Source organism: Stegodyphus dumicola, chromosome X1 (genome assembly GCF_044657685.1).
Source record: "Stegodyphus dumicola isolate Sdum_Otavi_A_Nest chromosome X1, ASM4465768v1".
Lineage (NCBI taxonomy): Eukaryota > Metazoa > Arthropoda > Arachnida > Araneae > Eresidae > Stegodyphus > Stegodyphus dumicola.
In genome coordinates, this window is record NC_140780.1 from 100,057,439 (window position 1) to 100,083,018 (window position 25,580).

General features: G+C 31.1%; 1 protein-coding gene across 2 annotated transcripts in view; it reads right to left on the bottom strand.

Moving 5' to 3' along the window:
• LOC118199069 (uncharacterized) overlaps nt 1-25,580 on the bottom strand; it is a 444,531-nt gene that overhangs the window by 76,410 nt on the left and 342,541 nt on the right. The window contains exon 2 of one of the 2 annotated variants that reach the window (XR_015038332.1): nt 21,710-22,141. The exons of the other annotated variant lie outside the window; for it this stretch is intronic. The gene's annotated coding sequence lies outside the window, so the exon portion shown is untranslated. Of the gene's footprint in view, nt 1-21,709; nt 22,142-25,580 lie in introns of those variants that run through there. 2 annotated transcript variants of the gene reach the window in all.

The following is a 25,580-nucleotide window of genomic DNA, read 5'->3' on the forward strand; positions in this document are numbered from 1 at the left end:
TAGAGTTTATTTTCCTTGCCTCGAGAGTGAGGTCATAATTTTGCATGCATATTTTTTTCTCTGAAAGAATGAGGCATAATGGTATAGTTGCTGGAATCTTTTTTTACGCTATGCAGAATTTGTTCTATATTTATTAGAAAGCATATACTTATTGTAGTACATAAAAATGAATTTCGGATACTTTTTTATACCTTTGTACAGGCATTATTTATTATGCTTTCTGAAACTATTTCCATTGATGCTGCAGCATGAGTAGTTAAGGAAAAGCACCATTTTTACGGCAAATATTTAATTATACTAGTCACAATAAATGATATATATACACAATTGAATCATTTTGTAGTGCCAGAAATACATCAAAGAAAGGATTAATACTTTATCAATAAATAAGTTATGGTGTGAATTATTCACATTGATCCTAATAGTATCATGTAAAAACTTAATATAGAAGTAAAAACATTTTGAAGATGTAAAACCGCTAAAAAATGGCATATTCGAAAATATAGTTGGAAAATCATACAGTAGTTTATCCAGAATGTTCGTAAAATCGCAATCCATTTGGGATAAAAGTAATTACTTCTCAGGTTTATTCTAGGTATAAAGAAGTAATTAATATGAACAGAGGTAAGAGCAGTTGTTGTTAAGAAATAATTAATTTTTTACCAGAATGGGGACTGAAACTTTATAGACAACCCCAATTTATTATTTCCATTTTATGCGCATGAATTGAAATAATTTCATAAGAGCATTCGAATATCAAAACAGCTATCATATGCTGATTGATAAGATTTTATTAATTATGAATATGCACTATTTGGATTGAATTAAAATTCTGTTTCTTTGCTTTGCTTGTGTAAAATTTGCACACAGGTTCATAAACTCAGTTCCTAAAGTCAAGCATCAACATAGACTATAATATATAAAATACGTGTTTCAAACCGGAGAATAAAGAAGTATTTATTTTCTGTTTCTAAAGACACAGCTATAGAAAATTTTTAGGAAATGCAATATAAGAAAGAACCGTTATCCTTTAAAAACATATTAAAACATAATACATATTTCAGGTTAATTTTCTGCTTGTTCGGATTCATTCAAAGAACAGAATGTTAGAAAGTAACTCCTTGAAATAAAATTAAATAAAAGAAAAAAGTACGACTTCAAATAAAATTAGAAGATATATTAAATACACAATTTTAATACAGCTTGCGATCATAAAAAAGATGTGCATTCAAATTTGTCGCTGAAAACCTTACCAGAACTTCTTTTCTCTTCATTTCATTTTAATATTAAAAAGAAACACTCAAGTAAAGCATAGGAAGAAAGATTTGCTGTTGTTTTAAATCTTTTTAAAATGCAATGAGAAGTTTAAGATAACATTCTTCTCAGAGCTGATAATTTACTCATTGAAGCAGAATTGAAAGAGAAAAAGTAATTCCTTTTGGAAGACTGAAAAAGCAAAAATTAAAAAATAACTTAAAATCTCTTTGGAAATAACTTTTATAACACATACTCGTATAGAAACAGAATAAAAGCTATTTTTGGACTTTTACAGCATTTTTCATTGAAAATACACTCTTAATACATTGGTTTCACGATTCGTATAGTTAATGCAGAAATTTAAAAATTCCATTAATTTCAAGATTCTTAAAATATTTACATTCTAAGAAGCCCAGGAAAGTGTAAACGTACAAGATGAAGAGTTTTTTTTTGCAAAAACTGTAGAAGAATGCTTTAAAAGGGGATTTTAAGAAATCAGTAAAATCGCCAAGATTCCGATGCAATATCTTCGAATAATTAAGGGCTTGAATAGGACATGCTTTGAATGAAAACCTTCACAGTATATGTTAAATGATTTAATTATCTACATGAGCACATACTTACAGTATTAAAAATAGTACATGTTAGTTTAATTTGATAATGTGCAGTGTGCTGGAAAAGATAAAAAATGCTTTATATCTTTTTTAATCCACAAAAGACATTTCCGGATGTGCATCAATAATTAATACAGTAATATGTGCAAAGATAATTAAGTATTTTTTTCATATAGCTTTTGTTAAAAAAACGCCTATTTTTCTTCAAGACTCTCTAGAGCCTACTAAGGTGAAAATTGCTGCCCCTTGTGTCTTTAATATTCTCTTATTTCCTTAAGCTCTTTCACTGTGTTACAGCTCTCCGTTGAGGAAGCAAGAAATACTGCATTGCTGTAAGACAGAACTTAATTTTCTTATACCTTTCTTAAAGCTCAATATATGAATAATATCATTATAGCGGTAATCTAGGTAAACAGAATTCTTCGTTTTCTGTTTTTACTTCAATTTTCTCATTTTTATGCTTTCCTACAAATGTTTAATTACTAATAACGTATGAAGTTCACCATAGTATTCGTAAATCCAATTCATTTCACAAGACTTTTGTGCATTTAATCTTTTAATTTCTCCACTCTATTTTAAAATCTTTTGTCACATTTGTGTAGTTTTAGGGTGAACTTATTTAGGGTTAGCTTCTCATATTAAGTAAACTGATGTTAATTATTCAAATTAATGTTCTGGCTTTTACTTCCATTTTCGTATAAAAAAACGCAGCCTTTAATTTTACCATTTTTCCTATTGTTTTATTTGTTGGAAAAGGCAATGCCAATAAAATAACTTTTTTTAAAAAAAACTATTTCTTGCGTTTGAGCACAGTTAGAATTTTTTACAGAAAAAAAGATATATTATTCTTAATTTTAAACTTTAAACTTTTAGAAGGCATGCTGCATTGTTATTTCGATTTGTCACTAAAAGTAGTTATTCTTTTATTATTATTATTATTACTTTATTACAGTCTGGTTTATCTTTGAGTTTTCAGGATATTTCATATTTGTCTTATTTTTAGTAAGAGTTTTAGGAATTTTTACTTCTTTCTTTATCAGCCTTAAGATTTTCGTTAAATATAATTGTGGCAGTATAATTTTTTTGCCAGATACTAGATTCTAAAATATTGAATAATTAAAATATATGGCATAATTAAAATACCTCATTAAAATGGCGTCCTTTCAAAGTCGAAAGCTTTCTCATTACTATTCCAACTTAATACAAATGCAGTATTGTTTGTTAACAGCAACAAAATTTATGTTGTAATAATAACATTATGATATTTAGTATTAATAACATTAATAAGAACGAATACTGTTACATTGCAATGATCACATAGTAACATTTAATATAGTAACTAATTTGCTGAAGCTCGCAGGATATTTTTTGATTCTGAAAATTATGTAGATTTCGCATCTTATGAAAAGAAGCGAGTTAAGAGCGTAAGGATATTTTTAATTAACCCATTTATCTTATTATTTTGGATTTACTATGACTTAATACATTTATTAATTTCCACCAGGAAGCACATTAGTTAAAGTATAAAAGCTTCGAAATCCTATATATATATTCAAAGATTATTTGCACCTTATGCTAATAGCCACCTTGTTTTAGTGTCCCTACTACTGCAATTTGAAATGCCAGCCTTAGTTTTCGCTAACAGCGATTGCTTTGCGATCACTTATTCAGGAGCAAGCTATGACTCAGTTAAGTGTATTAATTTTCTACTTTGCATTTGATTAAATTTGAAATTGTTTTTGCTTAACCGTAAGGCTACTCTGTTAAACTTTGCGTTATCTCTAAGTGTCCGTGTGAATAAATGGTTTTATTTTAACGTTTTACTTTATCCGTGATATTTTTAGGTAGAACGCAGCCAGTACAAAATGTCTTTTGATGGTCTGTTGATGTCATGTAGATTTTATTTAGCAACTGGAAATAGTGCAACCTAAAAGAGTTAAAATAATGATAAGAAAGAGGTAATAAAGGTAGTTTTAAAATCTTCTCTAGTCAACGCTTTAGAATACAAATAATTTTATAAGTCTTCTTAATAAATAGATGTTGCTTACAAGCATATTTGTTGCAAAATGAATTGTAGTGCTTCGAAATGACATGCTTATTTCATTTAACATTCTCCCTGACAATTAATGGAAATTAATCCAAACAATTTAATGCAAGAAGATAAAATAATAATAATAAAAAAGATAAAATCTGAAAGGTTTCAGATTTTAAATTACGTCCAAAGGGGCGTTTTATTAAAATTTTTTCTGTTACCTTTATTTATTAAATATCACGTTTTTCGCACTTAAACCATAAAATTCAGTTCAAGAGCAATATCACAAAATAGTTTTAAATTGAGCTTATCTTTAGAATTTGCAATACGCAGTCTCACGCGCTGGAGATAAAAATGCTTTTTCTCTACAACGCTACCATTGCTCGCTCTGAAATCCTTGATTTTGTTAATGAAAAGTTCGTTAAAGATTTACAAAATATGAAAAAAATGATAAAAGAAATTTGAAATTTGGGCATCCGCGCGCCCATATTTGCAGTAGGATTACGTCATTCAAAATTCTATGGCTCTATGTACCGTTGTTTTATCACAATGCGATAAATATACATACATTTATGCAGATTTTTCATTATTTAATTTCTTCAAATATAATGCATGATTCTAACATTTGGTGGCAACAGTTTGAAAAGTGAAACGGACATTTATAATAAACGAACGCAAAATCACAAAACGAAAACAATAGTCCTTCAGGGACAAAGCTCCTTTGGATTAAATAATAAAATATATAACTCAGAAAACATTATTGCGTAAAGTAAAATATGAGTAATTTTGAATGATTTCTGTGATTCTGTACCCTTCATTAATAAAACTGTTGCTTTTGTCAGGAACCGTATTTCAATACTGCACTTTTTAAAAGAGATACTGTGCAGTTAAATGTCTGAGAATTGTCTGTAACGCTACTGAATCACAAAATAAATTAATTTGATCTTCTCATCTTCTTATTTGTATGAAGGGTAAAATAATCGTAGGTAAACAAAATATTTATAAATTATGCTATATCTTACATTATTAAAAACGTATTTTTATTTGAAAAGCCAACAGGGTACTGTATTTCTCAGCTTTGGTAAGTTTGACCATCTACATAACAAATTGCCATATTTATAAAACATTGAACTAGATATACTCCATCTAATGTTTCCGTTTTTAAGACTTTATGTGCTGCAGTTCCTAATATGTAATGCGCTACTAAGATAAAAAAGAAATTAGGGAAATAGTAAGAGTAAATATTCAATGAGAAATGGATTTCCAAACGTATGTAAGTTTTAAATAGCTACGTCATAATATAATTTCAGTATTTTTCTCTCTATGAGAAATTAAGATAGCAAAGTTTATTTTTAAGTAAATAAATTGGCATTCAACCTTAAGAAAAAACATATTGTTTCAAAGTTTCTGAAAGTACTAAACCAAATCTTGAAGCATGTGGTAAAATAATAATGCAAAAATGCTGATGTCACATACGTAATCGTACTCGTACATGAAGGCGACAGTATGAATAGAGTCCTTAATTTTTCGTATTTAATTATGTAGTTTACTTTTCATTTTAATCAGAAGCAAATGAAATCCAAATTGAACGATACTCTTATCAAATATTCACCTAGGTTGTTTTTTTTGTTAAATTTTATTCTAAAATAGGAGTTCTAATATTCGAGTCAAGCTTATTTTTGAGTAAATGCGGTAATTCTGTTCGGTAATTTTTGTGAAATTAAAAAATGCGTTTATTCTCTTAATTTTGAATACAACTATGTTATGAGTTTCAAAGTGCGCTATCAGTATTAAAATAAAAGTCTCTTTAGAGCGAGCAAAGTTTATCAATCTAATTCATTACTGTGAATCAGAAAAATCATTAGATGCTCCGCAAAGCTAATCTGAGGGCAAGCATTCAGGGAATAAACTGCAGAATTCACTGTATTAACAGTAATCAAAATAAAAAGAATACACCTGCGATATTCTCTCAATTTAGTAAAAATCTAATGGCATGTACTTTTGCCGACATGAAAGCATAAGCTAAGAATTTTCCTTTGCCTCTTCTAAGTTTGATCGTGAACACTTAGGAAACATATTAACATATTATATGCATTAAAAATTGCATTTATACAAATTTGAGTCCTTTATGACGATGTAAAATAAATGAAATATTTATTATGTTCATAATGACCATCAGAAGCAAATATCTGATATATTCCTGAAAGGTTTCTTTCCCTCCCCTAGATAAAATACTGGCGCCAGCGATAGTATCATTAGACTCGGTCTAACTCCTCCTAATAACTGATATACATCTCATTTGCATCAGGGACTCTCTTCATATTTATTTTTGTGATTTTCCAAAAAGTTTAAAACAAATTTGTAGAAAATGCAATAGCTGCGTAAAACTTCAGACTATATTACCACATTTCATATATTTTTGATTTGTAGTTTCCTATTAGTGAAAGACAAAAGACTTATTTTCTTTAATATCAAATTCAGAAACATATTTTGCCTTAGTCTTTCCCTTGAATAATCACCAATTTAAATGCAATTATTTTCTCATATTTCCCTACTTGTTTTTCAAAATAAAATACAAAATACCAATGGCTCTGAAACCTAAACGTATAATATTAAAACACAGACGGAATCTAATATTCGCATTAAACCAGAGAATTTTAATTAGTAATTTAAATATTGTAGTGCAGATTCTAACGCTTTATTCAGAAAAATAGGTTCAATTTAATCTTAAACAGTTTATAGATATAATTAATCATTTGCATAAACTTGTATTTTAGTATAATGCATGAAATTATAACAAAGACATATTTAGGTAGTAAAATAAGTAAAAAATATGTATAGAACATAATTTCCTCTATATGCGAAGTAACAAAAGAAAAAAATAAAAGGTTACAAATGAATTTTTTTGGCTTATAATAAGGAAATTGCGCCTTTACTGTATACATATGCAAAGTAAATTATAAAACATACATTTTTTACAATCATGTGTATATCAGGTTTTCTTAACTACGTCGTAGAGATTTTTCCTTCCGTATATGAGAAGAATATTTATTATTTGTAAACGCATTCTGTGTACACTTTATATTCCTTATTTCGTTTATTTTTTTTTTAAAAAAACTGAACACATTTTTTTATTTAGTTTTTTAAAGTTAGTAGCTATTTTCTTTAATTTAAAAAATTTAAAACACCCGAAAAGCAACTTTATCTCTCATTTGAAATATTCATCTTGCCATCACATTTATGACATCAAACACCGGTATAGAGAACATTGTTTATAATGAATCTACAGATATAACAAAAGGCTGTTTTTGTCCCGTCAAATTTCCTATGCAATTTATGCTATTTTATATGGCTATAACGAAGCTCCAAAATTATGAAAAGCGGATATATTGAACTCAATAAATATCTGCGAGTGAAATATTCTTGTATTTTTATATTCTTTCGGAAATTTCTGCAAACGTTGATGAAAAATTTACTAACCCTTAAAATCATTAATGTTTAGGATATTAGAATCTATCCAAGTGAGGTTGGTTTAGTTTATTTGATTACAGAATAGGACACAAAGTCTATCTGCCTAATGGTATGGATGTCTTTGTGGAGGACAATATAAGTGAAACTGGTTCGTATACCCGTTACACATTGGACCAAGGACCAAGGCGTTATGTTACGAAGTACCTTTGCAAATTAATGCAATAATCTCCACATTATCGTTATTAAAAATGAAATGGTTCAGAAAGAGCTAAGAAAGAAATCAAAAAGGAAACCATTACACATTGGGGAAACCCAGAAACCGCCCATGCAGCCAGTCTGTTTGCCTGGAATCGAACCCACCCTTTCGTCGGCCGCTGGTGGAAACAACCAGCCAAGTGAGAATAGAGGAAAATATCTTTACTTTAATTTTCTTCTTATCTTCATCCTCACCTTTCTCTGTGTTCAAAAAAAAAAAAAAAAGTTATGCGAGAGACGTGTAGTACACAACTCTTGAACAACGGCGACACTCAAAAATCTAAATCTTGTCTTCGGACGCCGTATGATGTACACACAATCAATGAGCCAAAGAAAATGAATGGGTTCTCTCTTTTCATTCAAATTATTTGACTATGTTTTAAACAGAGGTTTGTTCAAGGTTGATGCTATGATAGGAGTTTTGAAATTTTCGCTATTCAGGGAAAGCGGAAGTAATAAATACATTTTTATGAGCTTGGGACTATACAGGTAGTTGGCTTTCTTAGAAATAACATTTTTTTATCGTTATGAGCTTGATTTGCTTGAGCATAAACGCTCTTCAAGTTCTATAAGCTTGATTTGCCTGAGCATAAACGCTCTTCAAGTTCTATAAGCTTGATTTGCCTGAGCATAAACGCTCTTCAAGTTCTATATTTTTAATATGGGGTTTTACTTTTTAGGTCTTTTAAAATTTAGAATATTCTTTATAACATGTACTAAATCTTTGTTTTGCAACCATAGATATCATAAGGAAACTGTATGCGTTCTCATAGCGCATTGAATAAGACAGATTAGTGATGAAATTTATTTCCTCTTCAACTTGTCCAAATACTTCACACACACTTTGATCTAATTCGATGCATTGTGCATTAGTGAAAACTTCCTTCTTCACTAATTCATCCGTATGGCGAGCTGTAAATATAAAGCGATCTGCGTAAAAGTTAAGGTACTGGAAAGAATACAGAATGGATGTAGCCAAACTAATATCTGCCAGAAGTACATTTGATTCAAAATCTACAGTTGTCAGCACGCAATAAAAATGCGGTTGGATAATTTCTGCTCATGAAAACGTCTGGGTGCAAGTAAAAGTTTTGGAAGGCCGCATAGGCACATTATATTGAATAAACTTTGCTTAAATGATTCAAATTCAAAAAAGCCATAATATACAAGTACTCCCTATTACTCCAGATGTGGTCAAGGGGACAGCTGGGAATGTGTCAGGACAAGGGAGAAAACCCATTTGTGTTGGTCTATTTCTTACAATGTCCATGTTTGCATGCCGTTCACGTCACACCATAGAAGGGAACGTTTGGGTTTGGCATGTCAACATGCCTACTGAACGGCTGATCAATGAATGACGGCTGATCAATGAATGACGGCTGATCAATCAAACTCTTAACGAATAAGTCCAGGTTTAGCCTCCAAAGCTATAGTAGACGTTATTTGATTTGGAGAGAACCTGAAACCCGTCATCCATCAAATATCCGTAAAAGAGATGCATACGGACAAGGCAATGTCTGTGTTTGGGGTGGTATCATTTTGGGTGGACGCACAGACCTTCATCACTTTTCATATGGTACTGTGAATGCTTTGCCTATAGAGATGACATCCTTGACGCTTATATGCACTTTTAAGCCGGGCAATAAGAGATAATTATCTGTTACAGGGCGACAACGCTAGACCGTACCATGAATGATTATCTTCAGCAGCAAGCACTTCAGCGCATGAAATGGCCAGTTCGATCACCGGACATAAATCCTATCGAGCATGATTAGGATGTTTTAGGAATAAAGCATGGCTGTTCTCAGTCCTTCTCTTCATACCCTTGCCATGCTTGCAACTACTTTGCAAGAGTAATGGCTCTCACTTCTTATGGAACTGGTAGACCGTATACTTGACAGCATCAGACATCGCTATATGTGATGTATTTCTTCTAAGGATGATCGCACTGCATACTGAAGTCAACATTCCTGTACCAAACTGACACATCTGATTTGTTCATTTTATACATATGCTAATTTCTGTAATACTATAATTTTCTGGTAATTGTTTCTCATGTTATTTTATACCTTACCATGTGTTGTATACTATGAGTTAGTTTCATTAAATTCTAGATGTAACGTTTTGCTGCATGTAATCGTCATTTTTGTGATTTTTCCTTAATTAATCATAACCAGTTCATATTTTATTCTCATCAAAACGTTTGCTTGGGAACGTAAGTAGAATAATAAATTACACAAAGAGGTCGAAGTTCACATAAGTTTTGAAAAATTTGGTCAAAAGTTATATAGAACTAAGCATCAAAAACAGCTTCAGGAGAAGAAATTCAGAGAATGGAGGAATCAGGTAATAATAAAAAGCGGTCTTTCAAAAGACAGAGATTAAAAATAATTCGGAGAAAAATTACTGGAAAAAAAATAGAAAGAAAATTTGATTTTACTAAACTTCAAGGGTTAAGGAAAATATTAATATATGTTACAAAAGTGTATTAAAATTATGCAAGTGACAAAGAACTTAAGCGATAAATGTAGCCACTCTACGTGATTCGGCAAGATTTCACCATTCATTTCCGATGGAGTCTTTTTTCAATGTACTCTCAATAGCATTGAAATTCCTTGTGCATTATGTTCTCAATGCTTTCCTCCTAGCAACTGATCCACACTCTAGTCAGGTACCCAGACAATATAACCATAAAATCATTAACTTTATTATTTATTCCAGTACTCAATTTTCCGATTGAGTAACCGCATAAGTTTCTTTTATCTTTCCTCCAAGCTAAACTTCATTAATTCTTTCACATTTTTGTTCTTCCCTTTATTTCTTGCATTTTCCTAAACTCAGAATTTTTTCCGAGAATACGATTTCTGGAAAAGTAGGTACATAATCAGGGCCTTCTACAATTCAGCCAAGCACGTTAATCACTATACAAGGGGGCATTAACTTTCTTTTTTTATTTCTACTAAATAATTTCTCTAATGAGAATTTCTTTATAAAGGTTGTATTTTGGTTTCATTATTTAATTTTTTTCAGTCACAATATTGTGAGAACAATCAAGCGACTTTTGTAAGGATTTTACTAAAGATTAATTTAGTTTTACTATATTCTATATAATTAACCTTAGTTATTCTTTACGCAGGACTGGTTCAAACTTAACATTTATGAAGCTGAATCAGATACGGTACGGATACCACTTTGAGACTGGCTAAATATTTTAAGTATTAAAAGGTAGATGCATTTCTACAAGAATGTCGAGGCATATAGTCTTGTAGAAATTGACTACAAGATTTTGCTTCATTCTTGGATCGATATATGAGCCAGAGCATAGTTACACAGGTCTCCTCTTATGCAAAGTTTCGTTGTTCATTTTTATAGGGGGAAAAAAGAAGCCATCCTGTTACGAAAGCAATGATTGATTGTTCATTAAGTGGCTGTGAGGTGAGGAGGGTGAGTTGCTTTCATCGCTAAACCACGGGAAAAGAAAAGTTCTTACACTTTAAGTACGTATAATTAATTGTTAATCACTAAAAGCATAATTTTACTTTTAAACTGTGTGCAAAAAGAAACCGAGCAGTTTTGTTCGCATCGCTAAAGTTGGGAACGCATAAAATGAATGTTATACTGATGAGAGACTATTAAAATCCATTATGTTTTGAGTTATGACTTGAAAGTTCATATAAGTTATAAGGTATTTTCTCCTTTTCTTTTCGCATGCCTTCGTGGTGTAGCTGCAAGCACTTTTGGCGCGCAATCGGGAGGTCCGGAGTTCGAATCCAAGAGAAGGTATTGCGAATTTCTTCGATTTCCTTGCTTCGAAAATTTCGCTCTTTAAGGGGTGAGTATATAAGGTATTTTCTCTTTCCTTTCCGCATGCCCTAGTGGTGTAACTAGGAATGCGCTAGACTCGTATTCGGGAGGGTCAGGAGTTTGAATCCTGGCGAGGGCTTTGCATGTTTTTCACATTCCAAGCATCGATATAACCTAATAACTATACAAAGTTAAAGGTCATTCACTGGTACTTTTTCTAAAAGACATCTATTCGCTAGGAAAATATATCTGTTCTTACACAAAGAAACACGCATGTTTTTGGGTGAAACAATTACAGTAAGAAGGCTTAATATTATAAGAAGTGGTAGCAGGAGCCGAAAATACAATTACTGTCTTGGAATATAGTTTAGATACTTCATTTATACAACATGCTGCTGCCTAATAATATGGTGTTTTTACATCCCCTGTGCGTGATCTCGTGGTATAAGTGGTGAGCACGTACAAATAGCAAATGGAAGGCATGTTGTTCTTATCCCGACAAGGTCACAATTGACATTTTACATGTCTCGCTCAAGGAAATCTGATAATTTCTATAGAAATAGTTTCTAATGCCATAATTAGAGATGAATTACTTTACTAATTCCAAAACGTTTCTTACGACTGCTCAAAAAACGTCTTAGATATAAAGCGAAGGCATCTGAAGGTTCGAACGAAAATATAATGAAATTAAAATGCAGCGTTTTCTATGACCGTCAAACACACTAATTCACGCACGCTCCGTGAAATCTGAAAATATGCATATAGATGCATATTTTCAGAAAAAAATATCATTATGTTGGTGCACCGGTCAGGAGTGTGACTATTGCCTATACAGGGAGAAGAATGTAACATTTATTTCAGTTAACTGACCACCTTTCAAAAGGCAGATTCTGATTTTATCCCTCTGACTTTCAAATGCACTACACTCACTCTAGAAATAACTTACTCAGGAATCCGTTGGTTATTACTAATATCGAGTTCAGTTAACATATGAATTTTTGGCGGTTCAGTGGATTAGTTAACTTTGGTCCTTATTCATGATACTGGAAGTATTTTTCCTATTCGTTAACTGATTATGGAATAAGGTGCTTAGTTAAAGAAGTAAGTTAACATAAATCTTTCTGATTGTTTCTATTTTTATGAAATGATGATTAGTAATTTTATTCACATTTCTTCTTCTTTTGCATCTTAGTATGTGAAAGTTTTTGAGTTCAGTGAAGTGTAGTTCACTCTCAAATTTAATGTGCGCTCTGATAATATTCGGATATTTGAATGATTCCTTATTTTCGTGATAATTTGTGATTTAGACCTTTAAAGCTTAGTTACTACGTAACAATCGTAAAATATGTTGAGAGGACAATTTACACTATCATAAAAACAAGACTTGGAGAAAAATGCAATTAGTATTCAACCAGTACTTCTTTCTCTTGTTTAAAAACGTTTTCGGCATCAGAATAAGCAAGTTATTTACACTAAAAACATTATTTTTGTATGAAAAGCCGAAAATAGTTAAATGCTATTTATTTTTCAGAGAGAAGTTAGTAAGAGATTAAGGACTGCCGCTCTTTTGTCCATTTCGTAGCAAGTACACCACGAGTATTATTAGATGCATAAACAAGAGGTTGTAATTATATTTTATGACTCTGCCAAACAGATGTATTTTGTTAGATTTGTTAGAAATATATTTTGTCAGATTTTGTTACTGGTTGAACACTAGAGAAACATAATTTTAGTAAAGGATATTTGGTTTCAATTAATTGCATGTGGAATGCTTCTTCGGTAGTAAATTAAAAATAATTTAGAACTTTAGATCAAACTATTTCACATATATCAGGTAAGATGTAACAGTATTTGATTTTTGTTGCCAACCATAACTTTGGAAATAAATATTCATTTTAAAGAAAGCTTATATGGAGAATTATTGGTTACACCAGTTTAAACAAACTCGTAAGAATATTATTGTTTAAGATGGTATAATGCAAGGACACTAACGTATTTCACAGCAATTATTACATGCTTGGTATGAATTAGCAATACGTTATTTTCGTTTTTATACTCATTAGTTGCCAAAAATATGAACAAAGTAGAAACAAAAACTTGAAATATTAGATTATCATAAAATATTAAAATCTTTGGAATTTGTTACAGTAAACAAATTTATGAAATTTATTATTATTTATTATGGTCTTTGCTCATTAATTAGCATTCAGTAGGCAGTTAGAAGTGTGGTGAATATGAATATGTTTGCGAGTGCATAAATTTTCATTGTAATCTTCGTTTCACCTTATGCACGTACTGCGAGCCAATATGTCTTAAAAATCTACTGTAAAATCATCTTTTACATCGCAGATATCTGTTAAAGGTATTTAACCCCAAATTAAAAATAAATTACTCTTAAAATGTAGATTTGACAAACATTTTTAACAACCTATTCATCAGAAATGCATTATTAAATGAAAAATACTCCTACTTTTATCCGAAGTATTTTTTAAAATTATATGAACATTCAGAATTAATCAAGTATCACCATCTTTTAGTAAACAAAGTTTCAGCAAAATTAAACGGATTTCAGCCCTTTCTTGTGTGTTCTTTGAAAGAAGGATCGAAAATAATAATATTAATAACAATACCAATTACAAATATACCAACTAAAATCTAACTTCATTTTTCTAAATATGATATAGTGGTAGAAAGTGAAAGAATGAGGAGATTTTTAATATATAAGTATAGATTCAATTATTCATAAGCATATTCCCCAATAGCGCTGTCTCGATTATATCATCATTTCCAAAACAATCTCCTAAGTGTATTTTGCCTAATGTCTTGTCTCTTCAGAAAGAGCTGTTTTCATTAGGCAAAATTAAAGAATGCGTTGGTAACTTATCTTCTTTTCTTGACGTGTCTGCATCGATATCTAGACTACCCAACGAACAGCAAAAGACTTGCATCCAGACGTAGTGCTAGATATCAAATTTCAGCCTCAGGATTAATATGATGAAACGCTGTCATCTTATCAACGATGTGCTATATTCTTACGACATGCGCTGAGCTCTAACTAAATTATTAAGATCTGTATGAAAAATTATGTAAAGTGTTAATGATATAAAGAAATTATCTTGATCTTTCCAATTTGATTGTCCACTTCTAAGGTAAAATTTCTTAGAGAAAATAAAGGGATAAAGTTTGTAATAACAAAAAGACTTTATTATTTAAGTAGAAATACAATAAATAACCAATTCTTATTTCTGTACATTTCTATATAATTAAGGGTGCGCTAATGCAGAAGGGGGGAAAGGAAATAACTTAGCTGTTTCTAGGATCTGAAAACAAATGAGAAATAAAAGTGCTTCGTTATACGTTTGCCAAATGCTACTAGTGTGTGTACAGAAATAAATAGTGAAGTGATAACTTATGTGTGAAAAACCATGAAAATATTTTCAAAAAATCAAATTTCCCGCGTTGTGGCGACTTTCCTGTTATGTTCTAAATTATAAAGAGCAAACTGTAACTATATTCACGCAGCAACTGCATTAACGAAGCTACCAATCAGAACTCTTCATATCCAAGACGCTAGTCTATTTTTACATAATTTGTCAATTTTACGATAAAGTGTACAATTTTTTTATCTACATCATAATTTAGTTTTTGAGCTAATCCAAATAAAAAATTATTTTGCTAAACATTATAATAAATTCTATAAGATCATAACAAAATCTAGGTAAATAAAACCTTTGGTTTTCTTCTATTTGTCTCAACATTTTATCTCAAAATTGCTATACTTTTAAATATTTCGTCAAAATGTGCTCTTTGATATCATTAAGAGTGCAAAAAATAGCCAAATATTGTAACGTATTCAGCATTATAACGAAATAAATGTTTCAAAAACATCATCATATAAACAAACGGTAGCTGCAGGTTTCATGTGTTCAAGGTTTCATGGTCAGCATTTTATTTCCTCTATGTATTCAAAAGGAGACATTGTAGGCTGTGAAAAGATATTTAATTCATGCAGAATGCCTATAGTAATATAACTAACATTTTGGCTGGCAAAAGATGGTGTTTGGACATTTTGCATTAGATACAGTATTATTAGATCCACGACTAAATCTATAAACCAGTTAGTTAACAAGACACAAGACTAATGCTGCCCAGCATCTTTGTATATTGGATGCCAGAAGTTGTGGAACCTCCTTTGAAATCTTGTTTATGAAAATAGCGGCTTTGTCTTCACACCTTTCTCAGCCCATTGTTACATTTGCGATACAAGCGAAATTTGTCAATGAGTATGACGCTTCTCGAATCCAGTCATTTCTGTCCCTAAACCAAGCTATGTAACCAATGCAACGACATGAGATTACTAAAATGTTTGCAACACGATTGGTTTGATAGCTAAAATGCATAAGAATGTTTTAATGTTTCGAGTGAATATGACCGAACATCCTGTGCGAAATAAAATCTCGTTTTCTTCGTAAAACCATCACACGATGACTTTATCTATGTTCGTTTATGTAAGCGTTCATTTCTGTGATCTATGTTCCCTGTTATCTTGTTCACTGGTGTTTTTGCAACCTACAAACATGCAACGCTGCACAGTATTGGGCTCATGGAAATAATACGCCATACTAAAATTCAAGGATCATTTTAACCCCGTCATCATCAGCCAGCAGGTTTTCGTGCATGAAATCTTTCTGAAATTGTCCATTTCTAAAAGATTAGTTCTGTCTGTTTGATGTAAAAAAATATGCCATTCAAAGCTCTTCTATGCGCATGTGGAAGTTTAAGCATTTGCACTTTAGTCACTTCGTTATCGTGATTTTCATACTTCTTTTAATGAGTAACAACTTCATTGTTGAAGAGTACATTTTCTTAGATTTCGCTTATTTATTATAATTGTGCCATTAAAATGCTGAGATAGAGTAAAAGTGAATTAATATTTTAAAAAATAATTTCTGCAGACAGGTGCTTACTTTTCTAAAGCATCAACAGTAAACAGAATGAATAGTTTATTTTGTTACATTTTGCAACATAGGCTTAAATATAGTAAAACCTGAAAATTCGACTCCCGGTAACTGGATATTTCGTACAATTCGACGGTATTATTTCATAATTGCTAAATGCTCCCTGCTGGTGCAACAGAACATTTCTTTGAATTAATGTGCTGGTCTATTAATAGTTAGATTGCAATAATTTTTAACATCGCTTCTGAGGTACAAAGAAAATAGGTACTTTCCAGTTCTGCTGAAAATTTGTTACGGTATTTTTGAAGATTTTATCCCTTTCCTTTTATTACAAAAGTTCTTAAAACTAACGAATTTGGAGACAGGTTTTTTTTTTTATTTTCATGGGAATTCCAATCCAACCTATTCCTCCTTCCAGCAACGAGGTGGCTGAATAAAGTGCCTAAAAGTCAGATAGAAACTCAGTTCATCGTGAGTTCAGTTTAGCCTTCACTTTCAGGCTTACGAATGTTGTATGTGCAAGTAAAAATGTTGAACAAAGAAATAAGAAAATAAATTGATATGGCAATGGAAATGAAATTAGCATCCTTAAAGAGACTGGAAAAGTAAAAAGTATTAATACAATGCAAGGATTAAAGTGTTAGATGAAGTACTATAATAGGACAGAAATATAGAAAAGCGGAAATGAAATCTTGGTGAGCGAAAAGAGCATGTTCTTACAGTTCAAAGGAAAGAAAGCGTATGAAAGATGGAAAATACAAGAAAGTGAGTGAGGTACTTGATTTGTGGTTTAGGTAGCAAAAGGAAAAAGGAATACTCATTTCCAGACCCATTTTGCGAAAGAAGTTCTTAAATTCTAGAGGAAATCAGGAAAGAAAATCTAAATTTGCTACTATGGCTGGCTGCCTTGACAGATGGAAGAACCATTACGGCATCAGATAGTTAAATATTTGGGACGAAAAATTACTTTTTGAATTACAAAACTTTAATGAGTTGCATGATAATTTCCAGAGGCTAATTGAAAAGGACGGTCTATCTGGGGATTAGATTTATAACTGTAAAAAGCGTTAAATCTATCTCAGGTCATAAAAGAAAATAGCGGTTGTTAATTTCCAACATATCTTGATTACTGAGATTAATTAAGCATCAAAATTCCTACCACATTCATAGGTTGCGTAAGTTAAATTAACTGGTTCTTTTTTATATCTAATAAAATAACATTTAATTATTACGAAGAACCTGCGACAAAACACATTGTTGCAGACGCGAGTTTACATCCAAACTTCACGCAAGTTCCGGTTGCAAAAGGTAGCCTGCCCGCTTTTTCACCAGCGTTCCAAAAAGTATAGTGATGTTACTATTTGGGCGGAACCTCAACAACGGTCCATCGCTTGTGCTACCATCTAGAGGAGGGGACGCGAGCCAGAGTCCACGGCAGAAGTAAGTGAGTTACGATCTTGGAATGCAACAATGTAACAAGCAGCCGTAACCGCAAACTAGCGCTCAAGGATTTCGAAAAGTCCCCGGATGCTAAAAATACTTTAAAAAGTGCACTAATGGGTCTGACACCTTCTATAATCTGCCAGTTCAGTACAGGAATTAGTCACACGCATCAAACGCATACATGAATAGAGATTTTTCAAACATTTTTTTATCAAATGTTTGTTCCTTCGGTAAAGAAGTTTCTAAAATAAAAAATTATGTCAATGAAAGCATTTGCCGTTCTCGAGAAGACCCCGTCCCATCGTGATTAGTCCCATTGGAATTCAGTTACGAGACGAAGTCATAAAAACTGTATTTCTGCTTAATAATGTGATATCTGTATTTCAATTAATGGACCAGAGCATTTGGGAAGCATCAAAGGGGACATACAAACGTAAACGTCTTTAAACTTTTGTCTTAGTCATGGATTAATAGTGTGACATAATCGATAAATAAAATATACATGGTGGACGTAGTGGGAAAGAATATCTGAATATTGGAATGAAATCGAGTATAAACTTCATTTTTTTCTGGAGAAAGTTGTTGGGCAGTTAATGAAGCAAGTTTCAGAAAAGCAGACAAGACACAGACAACTGTTAAACTACGGATTTATGAAGAAAATTCCAAGCTGAATGGATGAGGCAGGATGAAAACTGTGAATATTTAGGAGATGGTGAAATAGTTGCTCTAGTGAAAGAAAACAAGGATTAAAATGAAAATTAATCAAAAGGAAAGAAGATGGAAAACAAAAGAACAGTTAAAACGATGACTTATATTAAGGAGTGCAGGGCCTCCCAAGAAATGCTCCATTACTTGGAGGAGAAAGGTGCATCTGATATGAACATTTTGTTTCTCTGTTGCTTGCGTGATGAAGCTGAATATAAACGAAATGAATGCGAGAGATAATTAGCATCACGAAATCGTTATCTACGAAGATCTACTAGTCATTTCTTCAGTAGCAAGTGTTTTTTAAGCTTTTAACAATTATTTTAGGAAGATTTATATTTTTTACTTTTAGATACTTTTCGGAGTACCGTTGTGGTAAAATGTCCATTAGAAGTAATGCGCAGTAAAGTATGATAAGTTCTGAATAACCCACCTCTTATTCAATAAAACTCGACATTTTTAGTAACTCGTCACCTTCTTAGCCCGCATTAGATCGCGTTTTCGAGACTACAGTATAATTTTAAATGTATTTAATGCTTTTGAACACTCTATGAGGTAGCCATTACAGATATTTTATTTTGATTACTTAAGGAGGTAGGATCTGCATTTCATGCATTCAGGATTTATTTCTTAAAATTGAAAATTGCTGACGTATATTGCGATTTTTCGTAAATTAGACACTTTCATCACGTTAGGTTCAAAAACATCATTGCTTCTGTGTTTCCGGATAAGAACAAGATAACTGATGAAGAGTAAAATTTTCAGGCGATTGATTTGACTATTTAGAAAAATCGAGTGTTATTATAACCGTGAAGCATTTTACCGATTTTAGCAAATGTACTTAAAAATCGATGCTGGAGTTAAGTTTGCTTATTATAAATCCTAATTTTCACAGGAAACTAACTTCAAAGAAATTAAGGGCTTAAGGATATTTAAACGAAATATGGCTTAAGGCTATTTGACCGTTATGCAGCCTTAAGACCAACAAAAGTTAATGAAAGTAAAAGGTAAGCTGATTTTTATGGTGCATTTAGATTCAGATAGCATACGAAAATAAGAGCTACTTATTATCTTATTTTATACTAGTAAACAATATTACTAATAAAAAAATTTTCTAACACTTAATAACCATGTATTTTGACTAAGGTTTGCCTTTCAATTACCATTACGATCAAAAGAAACATTCACAGAAGAAAAGGAAAGGAAAACGTTACTTTTAGTAATAAAAAATTGTAAGGACATTAGGTTACTTCGAAGCAAAAGATGTGAAAAAGGGGCAATGCCCTCGCCAGGACTCGAACCACTCCAACGACGATACACTGTGCACGATCGTTAGCAGCAATGAGATGTTTTCTATGTGTGGGATTATGCTATCACAGTGAGATATGGCAAGGAAACAAAATCATGAATACGGGCCGAGTGTGCTGACCACTACACCACGAAGGCATGGAAGAAGGCGGGAGAAATACCTTATATACTTTCCCTTTTAAAAAGCGACAGGGGATTAGAGGACCCAATCGTCAAATCTTGGTGCTGCAGCATCATCATCCACCCCCTTTTTTAGTTCGGGCGCCACTGTAGAGACATTAGGTTATTTTGAAGCAGGAGATACGATAAATGAGCAATGTCATCGATGGGATTCGAACCTTGGACCTCTCCGATACGCGCCGACTATGCTGACCATTACACCAGGAAGGCATGCTAAAAAGGCGGGAGAAATACCTTATAAAATGAAAAGGTTTTTACTTGAATTACTGATGATGGGGGTCTAAATAAATAGATTTTGACTTATTTATCAGTAAATTTTAGTAAATGTTTCGGAATTTCACGTCTCTGAGTGCAAGACATTAATAAGGTTTCTCCCTCTTTTTACTGCTAATTCATTTAAGACTAGAATTTCACAATCACGGAGAGGGTGAGACATGCAGAGATAGCATATTTTTTTAGGTTGTGCTTTCCTGTTTAAAATTTGAAATTCCCTTTCTTTATTTACTTGCTTTAAGAGTATTGGTAATGAAATTCCTCACTGAGTTGAAGCTACTGAACGGTATTTCAAACAAAATTTGGATATGATTATACCTCGCAGTATTTTTTGGTTTGCTTTTATAAATAGGTTTAGCTTAATCGTTTGGGTAATTTATTTCACTTTTGCCTCTTTTCATAATTGGGTGATTAAAGCCGAATTGCACTTCCGTATAGTTAGGGATAAAAAACTTGTAATTGGTAATTTTCACCATACAATAGAATTTAGTATGAAACTAAATATACTTTTAGTCAGATACTTCCATATGTAACAAGCTATTTTTCCATATTTGAGGATGAAAAGGTTCGTATGATTTAGAATTGCATGATTTTGTTTCCTTGCCACATCTCACTGTGATAGCATAATCCCACACATAGAAAACATCTCATTGCTGCTAACGATCGTGCACAGTGTATCTTGGCATGCATTTAAGAAAGCAGTTTTATTTACTTACTCTGTAATTATCAAATAATTATTTGAAACCCAGAACGCCTTCTACTACTTATCAGTTTATAACTAAATTCAAGAGGCCTAGGAAATCTATCTCGATAGGCAGATATCTCGATTTTCACCAAAACTCAATTTACCTAACTGTTATCTTGAGGTAAACATTTTAAATAGAAAAAGACAAAAAATATTCTACATCAGACTTTGCTTTCATGTAGTGGGCAACTGACTGAAACACATTGATCTTAAAAGATCACTGTAAAAATTACACTTAAATAAAAGCTCTGCTTTTGCATATTTTCTAATTCTTGATTAAATTTTATGTAATAGATTTTCATGAAACATTTTTGTCTATCAAAAGCAGTTGTACAAATATGCACTGAACGTAAGTGAACAATTAACTTTTTCTGAAGCATAAACTTCTTCAACTTTCAGCAAATTGATGCTTTACGCATTCAACAACTTCAAAGTTCGCTTTTTACTCTAATACTTTACAAATCTACACAGATATGGACAAATAGATACCTTCTTTCTTTAAATTTATATACTGCAGTCAAGAATCATCTGCACTGCAGTTATCATTTTAATATGCCAGACAGCAATAAGATTTCCTAACAAAATATCATAGTTGTAGTTAAAGGCAACGGATTTTAGAAACATGTAATTTGCGATTTTGATTAATTTAAGAGAAAACGCAAGATACAGAAGCAATATTATTTTATTATTTCTTTGAAGTTTAACACATTTTTCGCTTTGAGTTCCTTCAAAATGGATTTTTAAAAATCATTAAAAGAAAATAATAGCCACATTTAGTAAGTCCCGTTTTGACAAAATATACTTTTATTTAATTAATTAAAATATATTACGAACAACTATAAAATTCGAACAGATACATATGTTGAAATACAGTGAAGCGCAACAGGGACTAGGAATTTAAATGCATATTCATGTAATTAGAAATTACTTAATTTTTAACTTCCTACAACTTCAAATAATAAAGTCCTTTTCTTCTTAATTTTCATCTTTATGCACTAATTCATTTCTTTAGACTAGTAAAAGGTCCATTTTGAAAACTGTGATCTTTAGACTTCATAACAACCACCATTCATTTGTGTATTCCAACCACACAGATCTGCAAGAAATAATGCAGTGTTGAAATCCACTAAAATATAAAGCATTATGCATAATAATTTGATGCATTTAAATTTACAGTTAAAGCCTCGATTATCTAAATATTTGGCTAACCAAGCTTTTAAAAACCTTATTTTATTCTAACCAATTATTTATAGTTTGACTTTCCTTTCCCTCCTGATTTCAGTTTCCCGCGGAATTTAAATTTGAATGACGTAGTATGAAAAATCTAAGCTGCGTGTTTCGAAATAGCTCTATAGTTGGTGTTAGACACCCTCTTCAGATTCTATTGATATTCTAAGGTCGGCTTTATTGTGTGCAGCCGATTTAGCGGTTTAGATGAATAAGGAGCCAGTTGTTAACCGTCTTACTTTATTCTGATTTTACATTTTTGTTTTCTGTTCGAGTTACTTAATCACAAGAAGTGGTAATTTTGAACACCGAGTAAGAGCAAGTTTTGTTACGTTTAGTTCAACTAAAAAGGTTATTTAAACCTTCTTCTGCAGTATCTGTTCTTCAAGAATATAGCGATAATTCGCTACCTCAGTCTTTTTACTTAGGGTCTACGGTGAATGCTCCCGAAAAGAACACGAAGACTCTACAAGCTTTGTAAAAGAATTTTGCATAGATACCACCAAAGATTTCAAGTACATCTTAGAAGAAAGATAGAGATATGGTCTACGACAAAAAATTAGATAATTTTTCTTTTTGTGCTCGGTAATTTAAGCCTGGTTTTTCTAAAACTTTTCATAATCATTGTTTCCACAATTAGCTATATTAATGTGCCCTTTTTCACTTTTTATTCTAGATTCCTTTCATTGTTTTAGCCTTAAGAGCCTGGATGACAAAAAGGTTTTGTGTGATTTATTGTTATTATGGTACCTATATACAAAACAATTATGCTGTCAATGATAATTAAGTCAGCAGCTGTCAACGTGTTGGAAAATGCTCGAACGGCAAGTACGTTACCTGCAGATAAGAATCTAGAAATCACATCATTTATGAATAATATATAATTTTTTATGTTCCATTTTTCTGAATAGCATGATTTAGTGTTGAAATAAAGAACTTAATTTTTAAAAATAAACTTCTGTTTAGGTGAAATAAATGATGTAATGTTTGCTCTAAATCGTTTACTTGAAGCAGTAGCTTTAAATATGACATTATACAAACCCATCCTAATCCTACTCATTTCGGATAATCGAAGCTCTACTGTATCATAAGAACAATAAGGGTAATAATAATGTTTGCCATTGAGAAAAATAAAAGCAAATTATTTCTTATGCAGAGAAAACTTTAAAAAAATAAATGTAGTTACAATTTACAATTTAATTTTACTATTAAGTTTGATTTAACCTAATTACTTATTTTTGGTACTTTTCAGGTACTTTAAATATATCATTAAAGATATCTTACTAAAATATATCTACGAAAGCCTCTTGTTTTTCTGTAGCACCAACACATAAATTTAAAACTAATATCTGCATGTCTTAACATTATGTAATTCATTCCCTTTCATTAAAGTGTAAAATATTATAATAAGAGATTAATATATGCAAAGTAGGCACTGATTATATTTCATTTTCATTCATAGAGGATCAAAATTTTTTTTTCTGTTAAGGTATAAGAAACCGAATCAGTAATTTAGATTTTTTACAAGAAGGTTCATGTAGAGGATTGTGCAACAATTAAAAAAAATATGTGTTTCCAATTGTCAAGTGCTTTCACTACTCATAAAAATATTGCAATAGGTATTTGATAAATTATAACATTATGTTATAATTTCAGCTGAATTAGTACAGTTAAATTTGAAAATTAATGTTAGAGAGAATTTTAATTCATAAGATGCTATAGCGGTGAAGAAACTAAGCCATGTTTCGATTCTCCTTATGTCTTGCTAAGTAAATGTTGTGTAACTAAGAAACATAGAAAACGTTTGCCGTTGTAAATTAAGGTCTATATTACGTGGGAACTTTTTGATGTGTAATTAAAATAGTTTTTAAAAGAAGAAAAATAACTTCAAATTTTAGATGTGCTTAAGACATTTTGTCTAAATAAAATGAAGACACATATTTATCGTATTGTTCAAAACCCTGATTCATTCGCATTTTCTACAAATTTAATGCATCGCATAGCTTCAGAAGAAAAATAAGTAACCTATAATAATTCGTTGAAGAAAACATCTCTTACTTCAACATAATATTATTGTTTGTCCCCGCATTCAAAAAATCTGATAATGTATAGGAAAATTAGATTTCATTGTTTTGAAATTTAGATCAAAATTAATTAGTATATATTAAGGCAAGTTTAAAGATATTACTAGATTAATTAACATATATTCTATTTTCTGTAGCATATTTAAAGTCGTTCTGTTTTCTTTAATGAGCACATTTTTAATATTCAGCGAACAAATTCAAACTATCCTACGGTCTTACAAAAGACTGACTTTTCACTCCAAGCCTTGAGAATAATATTTATTAACATAGTACGTACCTCTTTATTCATATTTCCGAAGCAGGACTGTGAGATGAAATATATAATAAGTAAAGTAAAACTTTCAAATCGATACCTTTGCTGCACAAATAATTAATGCAAAGTAGTTTTGACTTTGCCTTTAAGATATCTAAATTCGATGAAAGTCATTGTGATAAAAGAGAATGAATTATTTTTAGTATATTATATCAGAAAACCTCTTTTGCAATACAAATTCAATCATATGGTGCAAATGGTCAAAAACCACGATATTTATAAACTGCACCAATTTAATTTCACATTAGCGAATACCTAAGACGCCTTATAAAAAGGTATTTTGTTTAAGCAGATTTATACTTGCGTAGAATCACTCAGTTTTGAACTTTGGCTCTTGAAAAGTAAACTATCAAAATAAATGCGTTAGTAAAATATTTTATTTTTGCTAGTATTTTTAGCTAATCCTCCATTTAATTTGTATAGTAGTTTATATTTCTTCCTTAGTATTAACTAAATATTTTGGAAGGTTTAAGGAAAAATTGTAAAAGTTAACGTTAAAATATTAAATATTTTCTCGTCTTGGCTATATTTCTAAAGAAACAAATCGTATTTTATTGCAATGCTCCTTATTAAAATGTGTTGCTTACTTGTAATGTTTTTAGTTTACTTGCTAAAGTATCCAAATTGAAACGAATTTTTTGTTTTCAAAAGAGTAGATCTTACATTTTGTTTCAATGAATTATTTGAGGTTTATTGCTAATTATAAGTAGCCGTCAATAAATTTGTAACGACAAGGATGAAAGATGAAAAAAATTGTAAGATGTGAAAGAGCTTTCAATTAAAAGAAGCAGATTTACATAAAAACTACTAAAATTCCTTTTTTCATTTAAATTGACAATAACAGTTTTGTTCTTACATTTCTTTCAATTTCTTATTAAGTAATGTCAAGTACGTAAACTTTTGTATTCATC